The sequence below is a fragment of the Bubalus bubalis genome, chromosome 3, assembly GCF_019923935.1.
Source record: "Bubalus bubalis isolate 160015118507 breed Murrah chromosome 3, NDDB_SH_1, whole genome shotgun sequence".
In the NCBI taxonomy this organism is placed as follows: domain Eukaryota; kingdom Metazoa; phylum Chordata; class Mammalia; order Artiodactyla; family Bovidae; genus Bubalus; species Bubalus bubalis.
This window is the reverse complement of record NC_059159.1, coordinates 103,431,951-103,440,302: the sequence shown is the minus strand read 5'-3', so window position 1 is coordinate 103,440,302 and position 8,352 is coordinate 103,431,951. Positions and strand designations below refer to the sequence as shown.

The 8,352-nt window shown below is 37.8% G+C and overlaps 1 pseudogene; it reads right to left on the bottom strand.

Moving 5' to 3' along the window:
* Positions 1 to 390: 390 nt before the first annotated feature.
* On the bottom strand, positions 391 to 818 carry LOC102407374 (annotated as a pseudogene).
* Between the last annotated feature and the right edge of the window lie 7,534 nt (positions 819 to 8,352).

Below are 8,352 nucleotides of genomic sequence, written 5' to 3'. Positions count from 1 at the left end.
TAACTTTTCTTATACAAATACCTCTCTCTACATTTGTTTACAGTATCTCAGTATTAATGGAGAGAATCACAGCAGTACGGACCAGAGTCATTTCAAATCCATGACCATACCCCACGAATGGTCATTTGACACTGACAAACTTACTCCAGTTTGACTTTTACATTATTGCAGTGGATGGTTTCAGTTCTCTTATATTCTCTTCCCCGCATGATCTAAGCTAATAAGTCTGTATATTTTATACAAAAATACTCCACTCCAGTAAGAACTGCCTCATCTTTCCACCAGATGGTCAATCTACTTGTATCAGTATACACATATTAGCCTCCCCTCTAGTTATAATAGAAAAGGCACTGCTCCTATCTTAACTCACTTACCTTTATTTATTTTTTCCTCTGAGGCATTTTATTTGTATGTATTAGATCCCTAGAAAAAGAATCCAAGGATTTTCCCTCCTGTGTGTTTTCGTCTTGCTTCTTCATGGTCCGTGATGCCGGCTGAGGTTGTCAGAACGATGAAACCAAACTGATGGGACGGGAGCAGGTTATTCCGCCATTCTTCTAGATCTTTGAGTTGCACATCAAATCTGGGGCTGATCGCTCCACCCTTACTTAGCCTGCCTGTGAGGTTCACAACAATTACCCCAGCTCTGTGATCATCAACGATTTCAAATTCACCACTGTAACCATGCTTCATTATCACAGTTAGAGACCTGAGGATGAGTTTGGAGCACGGCCTGATAAGCACCTGGCGTTGCCTCTCTTTTTAGCATTGTTGATACTCTTGAGAGCATTAGCCAGGACATTGATGTGCACCATTATGGCAGCATGGAAAGATGGTGGAAAACTTACCTTTATTTTTTAAAGGAAACTTTTTTTTTTACTGCCATTTTTTCTTTCTCAACTATATTATTAATATAGTCTCCACTGGATCCTTCCCATCCAAACTGATGCATCCTTTAAGATGATTGAAACAAACCAAAAAAGCAAACAAATAAAAGCTTCCCTTTGATTCCACACCCTATTCCTGCTACTCTCCATATCTCTGTTCTCCTTCATAAAAATAGAGCATTGTCTATGCTTTTCTCTACATTTCCACTTCTGATTTTCTCTTCAAATCATTCTAATTGGGTATTTCTCTGACTTCTCTAAAAAAAAAAATGGACCTTATATCACCAATGACCTCATCTTGCTGTAAAGCTAATATTCACTTCTCTAAGATCATCTTGCTTGAGCTCTTAACATTTGAAACCATGCACTATTCCCACTTCCTGATACACATCCCTCACTTGATTTCCAGGATATCATGCTTCCTTGGCTTTTCTTTTGTCTCTTTGCCTCATCTCAAACTCCTTTCCCTCTTCCCCTAGACCTCTAAATGTTTTAGTGACCAAAGGCTTTCTCTTCTACTCTCTTCTCACCTCAGTGATCTCATCTGAGTAATTTCAACTAGTCTCAGGGCTTTAAATTTCATCTTCAGCAGACAACTCAAATTTATACCTCCAGCTTAGTCCTCTTTTTAGAACTCCAAATTCCTATATTCTACTTAACATTTCAATTTGGATCTAATAGAAAACTTAAACGTGACCAAATAGAATTATTAATACCCCTTCCAAATTTGCTGCTGCAAAATCTTCCACCTTTCACTAAGCAGATTTATCATCTACCTAATTGCTCAAACAAAAAAAATTATAGGTTTTGTAATTCTTGATTCTTCTTTCTCTTATAGCCTATATACAATCCATCAGTAGTACTGTTGGTATTAGTTTCAATATGTCCTGATACTGTCCAGTTACTACCGTTAGCATAACTATAACTTCTTCTACATCACCTACTCATCTCATATTTTCTTAACAATTGACTTTCTGAATTCATTTAAAACTCAGATATGAGTGTCAGGTCATTTAAAAATGGTAGGACCTTAAACTTTTCCAGGGTCACACATTGTGTGAGTGTTTGCTTTTAATTTGAACCTTAAAAGATATTTTTGGGAGAAACTACTTCAAATGTCATTTTACATTGGCAATATTGGAGCTTATATTTTGAAAAGACAAACAAAAAGCATAAACAGCTTTTGGGGTCACCAGTGGTGAATTTAACTACTTCAGTTCAGTTGCTCAGTTGTGTCCAACTCTTTGCAACCCCATGAACTGCAGCACACCAGGCCTCCCTGTCCATCACCAACTCCCGGAGTCCACCCAAACCCATGTCCATTGAGTCGATGATGCCATCCAAACATCTCATCCTCTGTCGCCCCTTCTCCTCCTGCCCTCAATCTTTCCTAGCATCACGGTCTTTTCAAATGAGTCAGTTCTTCGCATCAGGCAGCCAAAGTATTGGAGTTTCAGCTTCAACATCAGTCCTTCCAATGAACACCCAGGACTGATCTCCTTTAGGATGGACTGGTTGGATCTCCTTGCAGTCCAAGGGACTCTCAAGAGTCTTCTCCAACACCACAGTTCAAAAGCATCAATTCTTCTGCGCTCAGCTTTCATTATAGTCCAACTCTCGCATCCATACATGACCACTGAAAAAACCATAGCCTTGACTAGACGGACCTATTTACTTGGCAAAGTAATGTCTCTGCTTTTTAATATGTTGTCTAGGTTGGTCATAACTTTCCTTCCAAGGAGTAAGCATCTTTTAATTTAATGGCTGCAATCACCATCTGCAGTGATTTTGGAGCCCAGAAAAACAAAGTCAGCCACTGTTTCCACTGTTTTCTCATCTATTTGCCATGAAGTGATGGGACCAGATGCCATGATCTTAGTTTTCTGAATGTTGAGCTTTAAGCCAACTTTTTCACTCTCCTCTTTCACTTTCATCAAGAGGTTCTTTAGTTCTTCTTCACTGTCTGCCATAAACTACCTAGACATGTTTTTAAGAATGAATTAAAGCATAAACTCTTGGGGTGCTAAAGTTTGTATAATATAATAAGGGGAAAAGAGGAGAATTTTAAAAGTTATACTAATGAGCAAGAGGAACAAACAGGAAGAGGTAGGCCCTCTGCTTGAGACAGATGGTGATAACAGACGACAAAGAGGAAGCAGGACCATTGCGTTCCTGTTCTGCTAGTCTTCCACGCAAAAGACAATGATCTTCAGATTGAAGACGGAAGAACAAACTATTTAAGAGGGACCTGGTATCAAAGGCAGGTGGGAGCATTCAGAACATCAAATGCCCTGGCTATGATGACCTTCACTGCAGGATTGGAGAGAACTAGGAGGTGAAACTTCCGAACCAGCAACTGTGACCTCTGAGGAATAGTGGAGAAGGGAAAGGTGTTATAGGACTGGAAAAGCAAATGCAGTGCGAATTCTCCATATGGGAAAATAGTAAATTCTGCAATTACAGATCAGTGAGCCAGACATTAATCCCTATGCAAAATTAAAAATGGATTATCAAAATGAATGGGTTTTCAAACAGCATAAAGTGAGAGCATGTAAATTCCTATTAATATAAAGAGAAATAGTATTCATTAAGACTCAGCATGGGCTCATTAAGACTAAACTGTACTCAGACTAACTTAATTTTCTTTTTGGGTAGGTTAGCTACTACTGTTAAGAGGAGCTACTATTTCTTCAGTACTTACTCGATATTTGGCTCTTGGTTAATGCTTTATTTGCATTTTCTTAGTTGACCTTAAGTATTATTTTCCCCCATCTTATAAAGTAACAGAAGTTTAGAGCAGTAAATAGCCCAAGATCACAATGCTAAAACTAGGCAACAGGAATTTTAGCATAGGTAGCCACATTATAGGCAGTGCTATGTTGCCACTAAAGAGTATAGGATGAGTATATACCAAGAATGCTATTGAAATGGTACACCCTTGGGGAGAATGGGTACCTGTAATATTTATGGCTGAATACCTTTGCTGTCCACTTAAAACTATCACAATATTGTTAATCGGCTATACTCCAATATAAAATAAAAAGTTTTAAAAAATTTTATAAAGGGGGGCTTCCCTGGTGGCTCAGTGGTAAACAATCTGCCTGCGAATGCAAGATATGCAGGTTTAATAGCTGGTCTGGGAAGATCCCACATGCCATGGAGCAACCAAGGTCATGCAGCACAACTATTGAGCCAGAGCTCTAGAGCCCAGGAGCCACAGCCAATGGGCCCATGTGTCCTGCAGCCCATGCTCTGCAACAAGAGAAGCCACGGCAATGAGAAGCCGCACACAGAAACTAGAGAGTAGCCCACTGGCGGCAACCAGAGAAAAGCCCACGCAGCCCCAAGATCCAGCACAACCAAAAATAAATTAATACATACATACATAACTTTTTAAAAAAGAAAGAAATGGCACACCTGAATGGGGACAAAGTATAAAAGGATGAATTAGCTGATGGTACACTTGGGGTGATCCATTAATGATAGAATGATCATTTTCAAAGAGCACTGATGAATGTGCCATTGTCTATGAATAAAGGCATCTCCAGTGATCTAATCCCAGAATTTCATCCTTGACCTATGGTTGGTTACTTTTTTATGAACAACTTGGCTAAATAAATAAATTGGATCTTATCATATATGTGGATAACCTGAAATTTAGTTGGCTAGTATCTAATGACAAAATTGGTTTCTCTAAACATCTTAGCACAGGTTCAATAAAACAAGAGATAGCATATTAGGACAAAATATAAAATCTAACACTTTGGTTTTTAAACTGCTACCCAACGATACATGGAGAAAAACAGAAGAACCAACAATAATTGATGAATAGCTTCTCCTCATGTGGCCAGGGCAGTGGTATCACAGCCCCAGGGTAAGGCATCTTACCAAGGCAAAAAGTCCAAATAAGGAAGCTTTAGATTCCATCACTGAACTCTTTATGGAAAGGCTCCAAAAACACAAGTGGCAAAACAGTGCCAAGAGTGAAGTCCAGTGAGTAACACAGGGGGAAATATTAGAGAGCAAGCAAAGGGGAAGTTTAGCAGTTGAGAGAATTTAAAGCAGGAGAGGGAGAAAGGTATCAGAAAAATCTACTTATTTTATAATCCTTTTTTTTCCTTATATATACACTCTTTTTTTCAGAAGTCAGGAAAAATTTATGGCATCAAAAATTCTCTATAGAGAATTCTCTACATTACCCCAAAACACAAAATTTCAATTCAAAGTGGATCAAAGAAATAAATGTGCAGAACAAAGCCTAAATCACATTGGAAAAATATAAATGACAATAAATTTGTGCTTAAGTGTAAAACAAAATTATGATTATCAAGTGGAAATATGGTGGGGGGGATAATTTAGGAGTTTGGGATTAACATATACACACTACTCACTACTATATATAAAATAGATAATCAAAAAGGGCTTACTATATAGCACAGGGAACTCCACTCAATATTCCATAACAATCTATATGGGAAAGGAATCTAAAAAAGAATGAATGTATGTATATGTATAACTGAACCACTTTGCCATATATCTGTAGGTAACACTGCACTGTAAATCAATTATACTTCAATAATTTTTTTGAAGTTCTCTTTCACACATTTATCTTTCTTTTTTAATCGGAGGATAATTGACTTACAATATTGTGTTGGCCTCTGCCATACATCAACATGAATCTGTCACAGGTATACACAAATCCCCGCCCTCCTCAATCCCACTCCCATCTCCCACCCCATCTCATCACTCTTGGTTGTCACAGAGCACTGGGTTGAGCTCCCTTTGTCACAGAGTAAATTCCTACTTGCTATCCACTTTACATATGACAATGTACATGTCTCCATGCTATTCTCTCAATTTCTCCCAATCTCTCCTTCCCGCACCAGGCCCACAAGTCCATTCTCGATGTCTGCGTCTCCAGTGCTATCCTGCAAATAGGTTCATCAGTACCATCTTTCTAGCTTCCATATACATACGTTAATATACAATATGATACTGGATGCTTGGGGCTGGTGCACTGGGACGACCCAGGGGGAGGGTGTGGGGAGGGGGGAGGGAGGGGGGTTCAGGATGGTGTACCTGTGGCAGATTCATTTCGATGTTTGGCGGAGCTAATACAATATTGTAAAGTTTAAAAATAAAATAAAATTAAAAAAAAATAAAAAATAAAATATATGAAAGTCAAAAAAAAATACAATACTTGTCTTTCTCTTTCTGACTTACTTCACTCTGATGCACACTCTTTATTTTCCTTTCCTCTCTTAAGTGTGTAATAGTGGAAGGTCTCCAATTACTGAAGGCTTCAATTATTTTCTTTATCTGTACTATAAGCAGGCCTTCAAGTGGCTTTTGCAGTAAATAATGTTTCTTTATTTATTATTTTGTTTAAAAAATATTTGTTTTCGTTTTAAAAAAAATCTTTTTACATGTGAACTATTTTAAAAGATTTTAGGCTTGAATATGCATGTGTCCCTTGATGTTAAGGGAAGCTGATTTTCAGACTACACAGCTGCATTGAAGCCTCTTTTTATTTAGTTTCTGGGAAGTATTTGAAAAAGTATGTATAGCAGCTATAAAGAGCTTTGACTCTTCTGAAAAATACATTGGATAGAAATATGAGTATGACGTGACTAGTAAAAAAAGCTAAGATGATGTGATGTTACACTGATAAAATTATACTATATAGTAAGAAGGAATTAATCATCTCTTTCTCTTTACGTATGTATGTGTATGTTTGTGTGTGTGTATAAAAAAAATATATATATATATATATAAAAATCCACACGTGGAAGAATATCTAACTCTAACATTTTAAGAGTATGAATAAAAATACCCTTGTATTTCCAGAGAGTGACCTAGGTGACGAAGAGATTTGCTTCTTAAAGAAATCGTAGTGTTCTTCCTGGAGAAGAATAATGCAATGTGCACTCATGCCTGTGTGTGTGCTCAGTCATGTCTGACTCTTTGTGACCCCATGGACTACAGCCTGCTAGGCTCCTCTGTTCTTGGAATTTTCCAGGCAAGAATACTGGAGTGGTTTGCCATTTCCTACTCTAGGAGATCTTTCCAAGCAAGGGTCTCTCGCATTTCCTGCTTTGGCAGGTGGATTCTTTACCACTAAGCCACCTGGGGAATATACAGTCACTATTTATTGAACTGTAAATCAACAAAATAATAAGTTGTAAAAGCAAATGAAAAAAATCAGAGCTTTATCACTTTATAGGGTAGTGTAGTAGCTGAAAGCACAGACTCTAGAGCTATCCTGCTTGGATATATAGCCTAAATCCTTGACTTACTAGTTGTTAAGACAGTAACTTGAATGTCCATTGACATAAGAGTGGGAAAGGAGATGTGGTACATATATACAATGGAATATTATGCAGTCATAAAAATGAATGAAATAATGCCATTTGCCCCACATGAATGGTCTTAGAGATTGTTATACTGACTGAAGTAAGTCAGAGAAAGCTAAATATCATATAATATTGCTTATATGTGGATCTAAAGAAAGGGTACAAATGAACTTACTTACAAAATAGAAACAGAGTCACAGATATAGAAAACAAACTTATGGCTACCAGGGAGGAAAGGGGGGAGGGGAGGGATAAAGTGGGAGACTGGGATTGACATATACACACTGCTGCTGCTGCTGCTAAGTCGCTTCAGTCATGTCCAACTCTGTGCGACCCTATAGATGGCAGCCCACCAGGCTCCCCCGTCCCTGGGATTCTCCAGGCAAGAATACTGGAGTGGGTATATACATACTACTATATATAAAACAGATAACTAATAAGAACCTACTTAGTAGGTATAACACAGAGGACTCTACTCAGTACTCTGCAATGACCTATATGGGAAAGGAATCTAAAAAGAGTGAATATATGTATAACTTGCTGTACACTTGAAACTAACACGACATTGTAAATCAACCAGACCCCAATAAAAATTAAAAAAAAAAAAACTTTCTCAAGCTACTTAACTATTCTGTGTAGTAGTTTTCTCATCCATATAATGGTCTTGAACAACTTGGGTTTGCACCACACAGGTCCACTTTTACTCAGACTTTTTCCTAAGTATGTACTACTGCTATGTAAGTACATACTGCTATGCTAGTATGCAGACTGTGAAGCTGTGAATGCAGAGGAAGTGTGGGTACGGAGGGCCACTGTGTAACTCCTGCATTGTTCAGGGTGAACTGTAATAGTACATGTCATTAGGGTTAAATGAATGAAGCTATGTATTAATAAAACACAGACAATATTTGCTGGTATATATCAAGTACTTGATACATTGTAGTTACTAGTAAAGCATAATGGAAATTTGCTTCCTGTTAGATAACCTAAACTAATGATTAGACCTTTGATGATGGTTCAGTCAGGAAAGAGAGTGATGGTGAAGGAAAGAATGGTCACAGTCAGGTTTGAGAATTTGAGTTTGCTTGTGTTTATCATGGAATATATCTGGC